This window comes from Mauremys reevesii, linkage group 8 (assembly GCF_016161935.1).
Source record: "Mauremys reevesii isolate NIE-2019 linkage group 8, ASM1616193v1, whole genome shotgun sequence".
In the NCBI taxonomy this organism is placed as follows: domain Eukaryota; kingdom Metazoa; phylum Chordata; order Testudines; family Geoemydidae; genus Mauremys; species Mauremys reevesii.
This window is the reverse complement of record NC_052630.1, coordinates 62,441,956-62,452,020: the sequence shown is the minus strand read 5'-3', so window position 1 is coordinate 62,452,020 and position 10,065 is coordinate 62,441,956.

The window sequence follows — 10,065 nt, the reverse complement described above, 5'->3', positions numbered from 1 at the left end:
GAAGATTCATCTTCCCTGCAAGATCCATTCAATAGCTTTTGCTGTTCAGGGTTCAGGCAGTTTTTTCTGATGTTTTACCTCTTCACTTCGGCTATTTGTCCTACTTAACATATCCAGGTGTAAACTTTGGCCCTTCAGGGAAGCTTTTGAGTTTGTATTTTGGAAATCAAGATGGTGATTATTAGATTGATCTCTCCTTTATGCTTCTCAATTACATGTGGAACATAGAGCCTTCAATCACTGCCTTCCATCTTTGACATTCTTCAGCTGCAATCCTAGCTTCTCGCCACGTCATTTTAACAGCTTTCTATTCTGCTTCCATGGTGTGTGCATTTCCATATTATCCTTGGTCTCCCTCATCACCTCTTGCCCTCGGTGTCCCAGTCCAATGGCTGTCCTCTTATTTTATTCATGTCTTTCCTCCAAATGTGGCCTAGTTGTCTCAGTTTTTGTTATGCAATTCTATAAGTTTCTATTTTGCCCTCCTCCAGAGTTCTTTGTTTATGTTTTTTTTTCTGGCCATCTGTTACTGAGAATTTGTTTAAGGCAGCTGTTTATGAAAACTTGGAGTTTAGGTAAAAATATCTTAAGACTGAGCTTCAGCGCCATAATAAGTCTAATTTTACAATGATGTAAAATATCTGAAATCTGTTTTTCCAGATTTACTTTAGAGTTACAAAGTCACGTCTGGATTTTGCTATTCTGGCTTTAATGTATTTGTCTGTTCTACCAGTTGTATTTATAATGCTGCCAAAATATGTGAACATTTTGGACCTCTCTTATGTCAGTCCTAGAAAGTGTTATCAGTGTTTCTTGCTATGTGTTGATTCTCATGTTTTTGTTTTCTCTATGTTGATTTTCAACCCTACTAATGTGCATTGGACTGGAAAGCATTTGTTTTGGCTTGCATGTCTCTTGGATATGGGACAGCAAGTTGATATCATCTGCAGTCAAGGTCGTCTAACTTGTAACACTTCTTCACAAGCTTTAGTTAAAGTTTCCTTTACATATTTCCATTTTCCATCTACTTTTCCATCATCTTCAAGCACCTGCAATTCTAAACTCATTGTGTTGTCATCTATTTTAACTTGGTGATGTTTAAATGTGGGCATCTCTGTTGCTCACATCTCTTTTTTTGTTTTTTTTTTCTTTTTTCTTATTTTTTTCTCTATTTAGCTATCACTGGTGTATGGTCCATTCCCACCGCTTCCCCATTCCTCCTATGTACATTCTCCTGGCTTCTTTTCCTTTTATGTTCATGGAGAAGCTGAGGCAGAGTTAATTTAATAAAAGATGGAAGCTTTATGATCCTGCTGGGTGAAATTAGGAATTTGAGTTGGTAACAAGGTCTTTCTGATATGTAATGTTTCTTTCATTAATACATTCATGTCACTGTGTTAAACTCCCTGCAAATTAATTAGAGCAAGAAAGAAGATGGAAGAAGAGCAGAATGGGCAACAAAGCATGGATCATTTGATGGTTACCTGTTCTGTTTATTCCCTCTGGGGCACTTGGCATTGGCCACTGTTGGACGACAGGATGCTGGGCTACATGGACCTTTGGTCTGATCCAATGTGGTCATTCTTATGTACTGTACTCAAGATTTTAATCTCATTTTCATATATATGATACTGAATGTGTTTTTTCTTCTGGACCTTTACTTCAGTCAATGCAGAAGTACAACTTTGTCAGTGAGCAAGACTTATCCTTAGTTACATTCCTGAGACTTTTGAAAAATGTGTACTTGTTTTCCCATACTGTACTCTCTTAATTACTACAGACAGCACATGGATGATCTGAATTTTGATAAAAGTAATTATGGGAATAGGTTACACGTAAGAGATGTGGGTTTCTGCTACCAGCACTCAGTTCACAAATACAGATCTCAAAGACGCACACTTCTGTTATAGCCAAAGTTAAGGTAATTGTTTGATTTTTCAGGATATAGTACAAGACAGAAGAAATAGTAAAAACAATTGACCCTGAAAATATATGGATAAAGTGTCTTTTTAACTACTTAAAGATTTCTGTGTTACTTTTGAAGTCACACTAAGAAAAAAATCCAAACACCCAAATTCCTGAGACCTGATCCAAAGCCCATTGAAGTCAAAGTCTTTTCATGACTTCTCCTGAGGCATAAAGTAGTCTTGCATTGATGTAAGTTACACACAAAGGAGCCAAAGAAACAGTAAAGTAACTCTCACCCTATTTCAACTTGCACCTTCCTTTTCCTCTTCAATGAGTATTTTATACCAGATTAGTCTTTCATTTCTTAACGCATCGGGAGAGCTGGTGTAAACTGGCCTAAACGAATCTGAATATGAAGGTGTAATTTGTACCACCTTACACGTCACTTCCGAATTTTGAGCACACACACGTGTTATTGTAGGGGAAGGGCAGCTGGTAGCACTGCCTATTATTAAGGTTGCCCAACACTTTCCACTAGAAGACCCTGTTATCTATTGTTTATGGCTGCTAAATTTTAATCATTTGGGCTGAAATTGTCCTGGCCTGGTGTTTGCCTCAGGTTGAATTTTTCTGTAAAATTTCAGCCAAAGATGTTTCCAAGAATGAACTTAGAAAAAAGACCCTTGTTTTGTCCATTTAAAAAAAATCCAGCAAACTTTTCTTTGAGAAGCTCTAGCATACTTATACTTTGGAACAAGGACTTGAAATTTGGTAAGGTGTGGCATTTGTGTCAAGAATGTGTGTTCCTTGGAAATACAACTCAGGGCTGAGCTGGCATCAGAACTTAAAGTAGGGTGACTGTTTCTCCAGTATTTGCAATGCGCCCCTCCTATCTCCTACTGCAATTGACACTCAGGCAGAAATGAGGAGGAAGTTGCATGATTTGAACACTGCTCCAACACCAACCAGACCTGGGGTGTGGGTACAGAAGATTCGGACAATTGTACTGTCATAAAGCTTGGGATTGAGGCTGGTGTGGGGTGAGGAGAGGAAAATTTGGATGGTGGGGAGTGTGTGTGTGGGGGAAGATGGGGACTGACTTGGAAAGTAGACTAATACTGGGAGCCCGAGGAAGATTGGGACTGGATGGGCAAGGAGACTAGGAGCAAGTGGGGTGGAGAGATGGAGGTGGAGGAAGAGAAGAAGATCAGATGAGGAGTCAGAGCATGGGGGAAAAACTGGGATTGGCTGGGAAAGAGACTGAGACAAGGATGCACATACAACCTTATTACTGGTATTGTCTATTAAGGTTGTAAACTCCAGCTCAAAATGTAATGTTCTTTTAACAACTTTTTTGTGTATGATGTGTAGAGTGTGTTTTACAAATTAAATTCTTCCATGCTGATGCCAAATCCTAAAGTAAAGACTCTAAATGATTCAGGAAGGTACTTAAATATATATCTAACTTTAAGCACATGACTAAACACATTGATTTCTATGGCTTAAATTTAGTCATGTTCTTAACTGCCTTGCTGAGTCAGAGCCCAGTATTAGAATTTTCCATGGAGGCTGTCAACACGGCAAAGTGCTGACATTCTGCATCAACAACAGTTTTGCTATTCCTACACTAAGATGTGATGTATGTACACAGAAAACTGGATATATTTTTTCATTACTGATTTTTGGATTAACTTTTTAATCCATTTATCAAGTCTCATATACTCTATTGTTTTAATAAAATAGGTCATTACTAATCAAAATAAAAATAGCTAATAAAAGGAAATAAATTCCCCCCAAAATATACATTAAAACTGGTTTGTAAACTTAGTTTCCTCTAATTCAGTTTAACTTCATATTCTCCCAGAAGTTTTTTTGTGAATCAAAATATGGTAGTAAGTCACACACTGTGTTAAAATATTTTTTCTTCTAAACATTTAAAGTGAAACATTTTCCAAGTAGTAAAGAAAGTCAAACATAGAAGAGACCCATTTAAATACAAACACATAAAGGCAAACAACTGAATACTGACAAAACATACAAGTGTTATATACAAATGCTATAAGTCTAAATTCTAAGATTTGTGAACTAGAGTTCCCAGCATTAAATGAGATTACAGGTCTGTCGCATCTTATGCTGGGGTTATGTTCCGCAGTCAGCGCGTAAAGCGAAAACTGCATATAGTCAAAATGACCCTTGAAAATCCCTTAAATCACCCATAAAGTACAATTTTGTGTATAGAACCCTGTACAGTACTATGTATTGTATACAGCAATGTACAGTATATAATAAAGACTACATATGCAAAATATAATTTTACAGTATTTTAATAACATAACAGAGACAGAAGAATGAAAGAATAAAAAATGAAAATAGTACAGTACAGTACTGTAAACCTGAACAGTCACCAGTCATCCTGGATATTCTTGCTAGTCTTGTACTGTACACACTCCAATGATTAGTCTTCCTCTTCCCCTGACAACACTATTTCTGAGTCGTCAGGGCTTGATGTTGATCCAGGAGATGATGGGCCCGGCTTGGGTGACGGAGAGCGAGTCGTAGATGAAGTGGTTGGCTCTGGTTCAGCTCGAGAAGTTGATTGTGTAGGCTCTGCTGATGCTGGTGTTTTTTCCTTTAAAAACATGGTGATTGGCAACTATCGCTGTCGTCTCTTGAGCTCCTCAAACATTTCTTGGTATAGTCTCAAATCATCCGTAATAATACGTGTGATTTTGAGGCTTCGTTCCATAGAGGGATCATATTCAGAAATTAAATCATTCAAGTGTTTCACTGCCTGGAACACTTCAGAAAATGTATGAAGATTCCAAGTTGCTGGCTCTTCCTGTTCGTCATCATCTTCGTCTTCTGTAGACGATTCTATCAGTTCGTCTAACTCTTCGTTAGTCAATGTTTCTCTATGGCACTCAATTAGTTCCTCAATTTCTTCCTCGAGGAAGTCAATGAAGCCATCACCACCCACCTGAACAATGAGCTGCACTTCTTTGTCAATGGTTGGGAAACCCTTAAAAATGATTCACACATTCTTTCCATAGGTTTCGCCAACATGCATTGACTGTTTCAGACTTGATTGCATCCATTGCCTGTTTAATATAAGTGATGCAATCAGCAATGTTGAAGAACTTCCAACACTCCATCATGTTAACATTGGGATCAGCATCCATAGAGGTAAGGATCCGTGAGAATGTAAGCCTTGTGTACGTGGCCTTGAAACAGCTAATGACGCTTTGGTCGAGAGGTTGGAGGATGGAGGTGGTATTGGGGGGGGAGAAAGACGACTTCAAAGTCGTTATGCACAAACCAGAGTGCTGCAGGGTGGCTAGGAGCATTGTCTACGATCAGCAACACTTTAAAGTCAAGTCCTTTTTCTTCAAGGTACTGCTTGACTTCCAGAATGAAACACTTGTGGAACCAATCCAGAAATAATGCTGCCGTCACCCAAGCCTTTTTATTTGATTGCCAAAACACAGGCAGGGGATTTTTGTTATTGCCTTTTAGGGCACGGGGATTTGCAGCCCTGTAGAGCAAGCCCAGCTTTATTAAATGCCCAGCCGCATTGCCACAGAACAACACAGTCACATGGTCTTTAGCTGCTTTGAAGCCAGGGGCTTGTCTTTCTGATTTCGAAATGTAAGTGCGGGTGGGCATTTTTTTCCAGAATAGCCCAGTCTCATCAGCATTAAAAACTTGTTCTGGAAGACAGACCCTTTCCTCTATGATTTTCTTTAATTGTTCTGGGTAGGCTTTTGCTGCATCCTCATTGGCAGATGCAGCTTCACCAGTAGTCTGCACGTTTTTGAGATTGAAGCGGTTCCTAAAACTGTTAAGCCAACCTTGGCTGGCTTTGAATTCCTTTTTATCAGAAGGCTGTCCCTCTTCAGCAGGACGTTTGAACAGCACGTAGATGCTAAGAGCCTTTTCTCGCAACATGTTGTCATTGATAGGCACATGTTTACGGTTCATGTCTTCCAGCCATAAGTTTAATGCCTTTTCAGTCTTCATTAAAGTCTTATCATGCACTTGGCTCATCACCTTAGCAGTTACTGGAGCACTTGATGCTACAGCTTGACGAATTTGTGTCTCTCAAATCTTGATGGCACGGATGCTAGATTCGTTGCGGCAGTATTTACGTGCCATGTTGGCGATGGACATACCGTCTCTCAATAAGTCCAACACAGCCAGTTTTTCCTCCAGCGTTGGAACACATTGCTGTTTCTTCGGTCGAGCACCAGATGAAGTATGTGCCTTGCGTTTAGGAGCCATGTTATATAATACGAAAAATATGTAATGTCTCTTTAAACAGTACAGGCACAGAATCTCACTCAGCATGGCGAGATGCACACAGTATGAGAGGCACAGGGGGACTGAGTACTGTAGTGGGAACAGCAGATTCGCTTCTCCCATCTCACACTCACTCCGGGGCAGACACACTATTAAAACTGTTTTTGTTTTTTTGCCGCCAACCCTCCAGGGTCATTATAGGGGAGAACCTTATCACAGGGCTAAAGACGTGCTGTTGCTGTGAAGTCCCCCCACAAAAATATTTTAGTGGGAACAGCAGATTCGTGTCTCACGCTGGTGGAATTGCCCGTTTTTTTCCCTTTCTCCTGACAGCGCAAAGCTGAAATCGCTCATGTTAAATGCATGTAAGATGCAACATAAGAACATAAGAACGGCCGTACCGGGTCAGACCAAAGGTCCATCTAGCCCAGTATCTGTCTACCGATGGTGGCCAATGCCAGGTGCCCCAGAGGGAGTGAACTAACAGACAATGATCAAGTGATCTCTCTCCTGCCATCCATCTCCATCCTCTGACGAACAGAGGCTAGGGACACCATTCTTACCCATCCTGGCTAATAGCCATTTATGGACTTAGCCACCATGAATTTATCCAGTCCCCTTTTAAACATTGTTATAGTCCTAGCCTTCACAACCTCCTCAGGTAAGGAGTTCCACAAGTTGACTGTGCGCTGCGTGAAGAAGAACTTCCTTTTATTTGTTTTAAACCTGCTGCCTATTAATTTCATTTGGTGACCCCTAGTTCTTGTATTATGGGAATAAGTAAATAACTTTTCCTTATCCACTTTCTCAACATCACTCATGATTTTATATACCTCTATCATATCCCCCCTTAGTCTCCTCTTTTCCAAGCTGAAGAGTCCTAGCCTCTTTAATCTTTCCTCGTATGGGAACCTCTCCAAACCCCTAAAGACCTGTATTGATATTATAGGCATCACAGATAATCGGTGGAATGAGGACAATCAATGGAACATGATTAATACCAAGGTACAAAATATATAGAAATGACAGAGTAGGTCACACTGGTGGGAAAGTGGAACTACATGTAAGGGAGTGTACTGAGTCAAAGTAAAAATCTCAAAGGAATCAAACTGTACCATAGTATCTCTATGGATAGAAATGCCACGCTTAAATAATAAGAGTGTAGCAGTAGGAATATACTAACGACCACCTGACCAGGATGGTTTTGGTGAATGTGAAATGCTCAGGCAGATTGGAAAGGCTGCAAAGGCAGAAAATGCAATAATAATCAGGGATATGAACTATCTTCATGTTGATTGGATATATGTTACCTCAGGAAGGGATGTAGAGATAAAGTTTCTATATACATTAAATGACTGCTTCTTGGAGAAGTTTGTCCTGGAACCCATAAGGTGAAAAGGAATTCGTGATTTAGTCCTAAGTGGCACATGGGATCTGATCCAAGAGGTGAATACAGCTGAACTACTCAGAAATAGTGACCATAATTCAATTACATTTAATATCCTTATGGGGGGGGGAGATACCAAAGAAACCCCCCACAGTAGAATTTAATTCAGAAAGGGGAACTACACAAAAATGAGGATGCTAGTTAAACAAAAATGAAAAGAAACAGTCACAAGAGTGAAATGCCTGCAAACTGCATGGAGACTATTTAAAAACTCTATAATAGAGATTCAAACTAGATGTATACTCCAGATAAAAACAAACAGTAAGAAGACCAAAAAACTGCCACCTTGGCTAAATAGCAGAGTAACAGAGGCAATTAGAGACTAAAAACAACCCTTTAAAAATTGGAAATCAAATCCTAGCGAGAGAAAAAAAAAAAAAAGAAAGAAGCATAAACCCTGGCAAGTCAATGTAATAAGGCAGGCCAAGAAAGAATTTTAAGAGTAACTAACAGTCAAAAATGTGCATGTATATCAGAAGCAGGAAGCCTGCCAGTCAGTCGGGCACTGGACGATCAAGGTACTAAAGGAACGCTCACGAATGACACCGCCATTGTGGAAAAGTTAAATGAACTCTTTGCACCAGTCTTCACTGCAGAGAATATGGGGGAGATCTCCACACATGAGCAATTATTTTTAGGTGATAAATCTGAGAAATTGTTAGTAGAGGTGGTTTTGGAACACTAATAAGTCACCAGGACCAGACCGTATTCACGCAAGAGTTCTGAAGGAACTCGGTCATTAAATTGCAACATTACTAACTGTGGTATGCAACCTATCACTTAAATCAGCCTCTGTACCAGATGACTGGAAGACAGCTAAGAGTTGTTGTTTTTTTTTAAAAAAGAGGTGATCCTGGCAATTACAGGCCAATAAGGTTAACTTCAGTACTAGGAAAATGGGTTAAATCTATAGTAAAGAAAAGAATTATCTGACACATAGATGAACATGTTATATTGGGAAAGTCAGCACTGCTTTTGTAAAGGATCAGAGGGGTAGCTGTGTTAGTCTGGATCTGTAAAAAGCGACAAAGAGTCCTGTGGCACCTTATAGACTAACAGACATATTGGAGCATGAGCTTTCATGAGTGAATACCCACTTCATCAGACGCATGGGTTGAATACGTCTGATGAAGTGGGTATTCACCCATGAAAGCTCATGCTCCAATACGTCTGTTAGTCTATAAGGTGCCATAGGACTCTTTGTCGCTTTTGTAAAGGGAAATCATGCCTCACCAATCTGTTAGAATTCTCTGAGGGTGTCAGCAAGCATGGGGACAAGGGTGATCCAATGCACATAGTGTACTTAGACTTTCAGAAAGCCTTTGACAAGGTCTCTCACCAAATGCTCTTAAGCCAAGTAAGCAGTCATGGGATAAGAGGGAAGGACCTCTCAAGGATCAATAACTGGTAAACAGAGATGGCCCCCAAAGATATCTACTCAACACATTTATCAGTAATCTCAAAAAAGGAGCGAACAAAGAGGTGGCAAAATTTGCAGAGGATACAAAATTACTCAAGACAGTTAAGTCCAAAGCTGACAGCAAAGAGATCCCACAAAACTGGGTGACTGAGGGACAAACTGGCAGATTAAATTCAATAAGTGAAAGTAATGGACATTATTTTTCCAATGTTAACTCTTCCTATTAAATGATGGGGTCTAAATTAGCTTGGAGTCATCATGGATAGTCTTTGAAAACATCTATTCAATGTGCAGCAGCAGTCAAAAAAGGTAACAGAATGTTAGGAACCATTGGGAAAGGGATAGATAACACAGACAATATCATTATGCCACTGTGTAAATCCAAGGAATGCCCACACTTTGAATATTGTGAGCAGTTCTGGTCACCCCATGTTGAAAAAATGTATTAGAATTGTAAAAGGTGCAGAGAAAGGCAACAAAAATTATTAGGAGTAGGAAACTGCTTCCATATGAGGAGAGAGTAAAATGACTGGGTGTGCTCAGTTTAGACAAGGGATAACTAAGGGGGCATATGATAGAAGTCTATAAAATCATGAATGGTGCAAAAAAATGAATAAGGAAGTGTTATTTATCCCTTCACATAACAGTGGAATTAAGGGTCTGCAATGAAATCAATAGGCAACAAGTTTAAAACAAATATGAGAAGTACTTCTTCATACAGGCACAGTCAGCCTGTGGAACACATTGCTAGAGAATGCTGTGAAGACCAAAAGTATAACCGGGTTCAAAAAAGTTAGATAAGTTAATGGAGGATAGGTCCATCAATGGCTATTAGCCAAGATGGTCAGTGACACAACCCCATGGTCTGGGTGCCTCTACACCGCCAACTGCCAGAAGCTCAGAGAGGACCACTTAAAATTCTCCTGTTCTGTTCATAGCATCTGAAGAATCTGGCACTGATGACTATCAGCGATAGGATACTGAGGTAGATGGA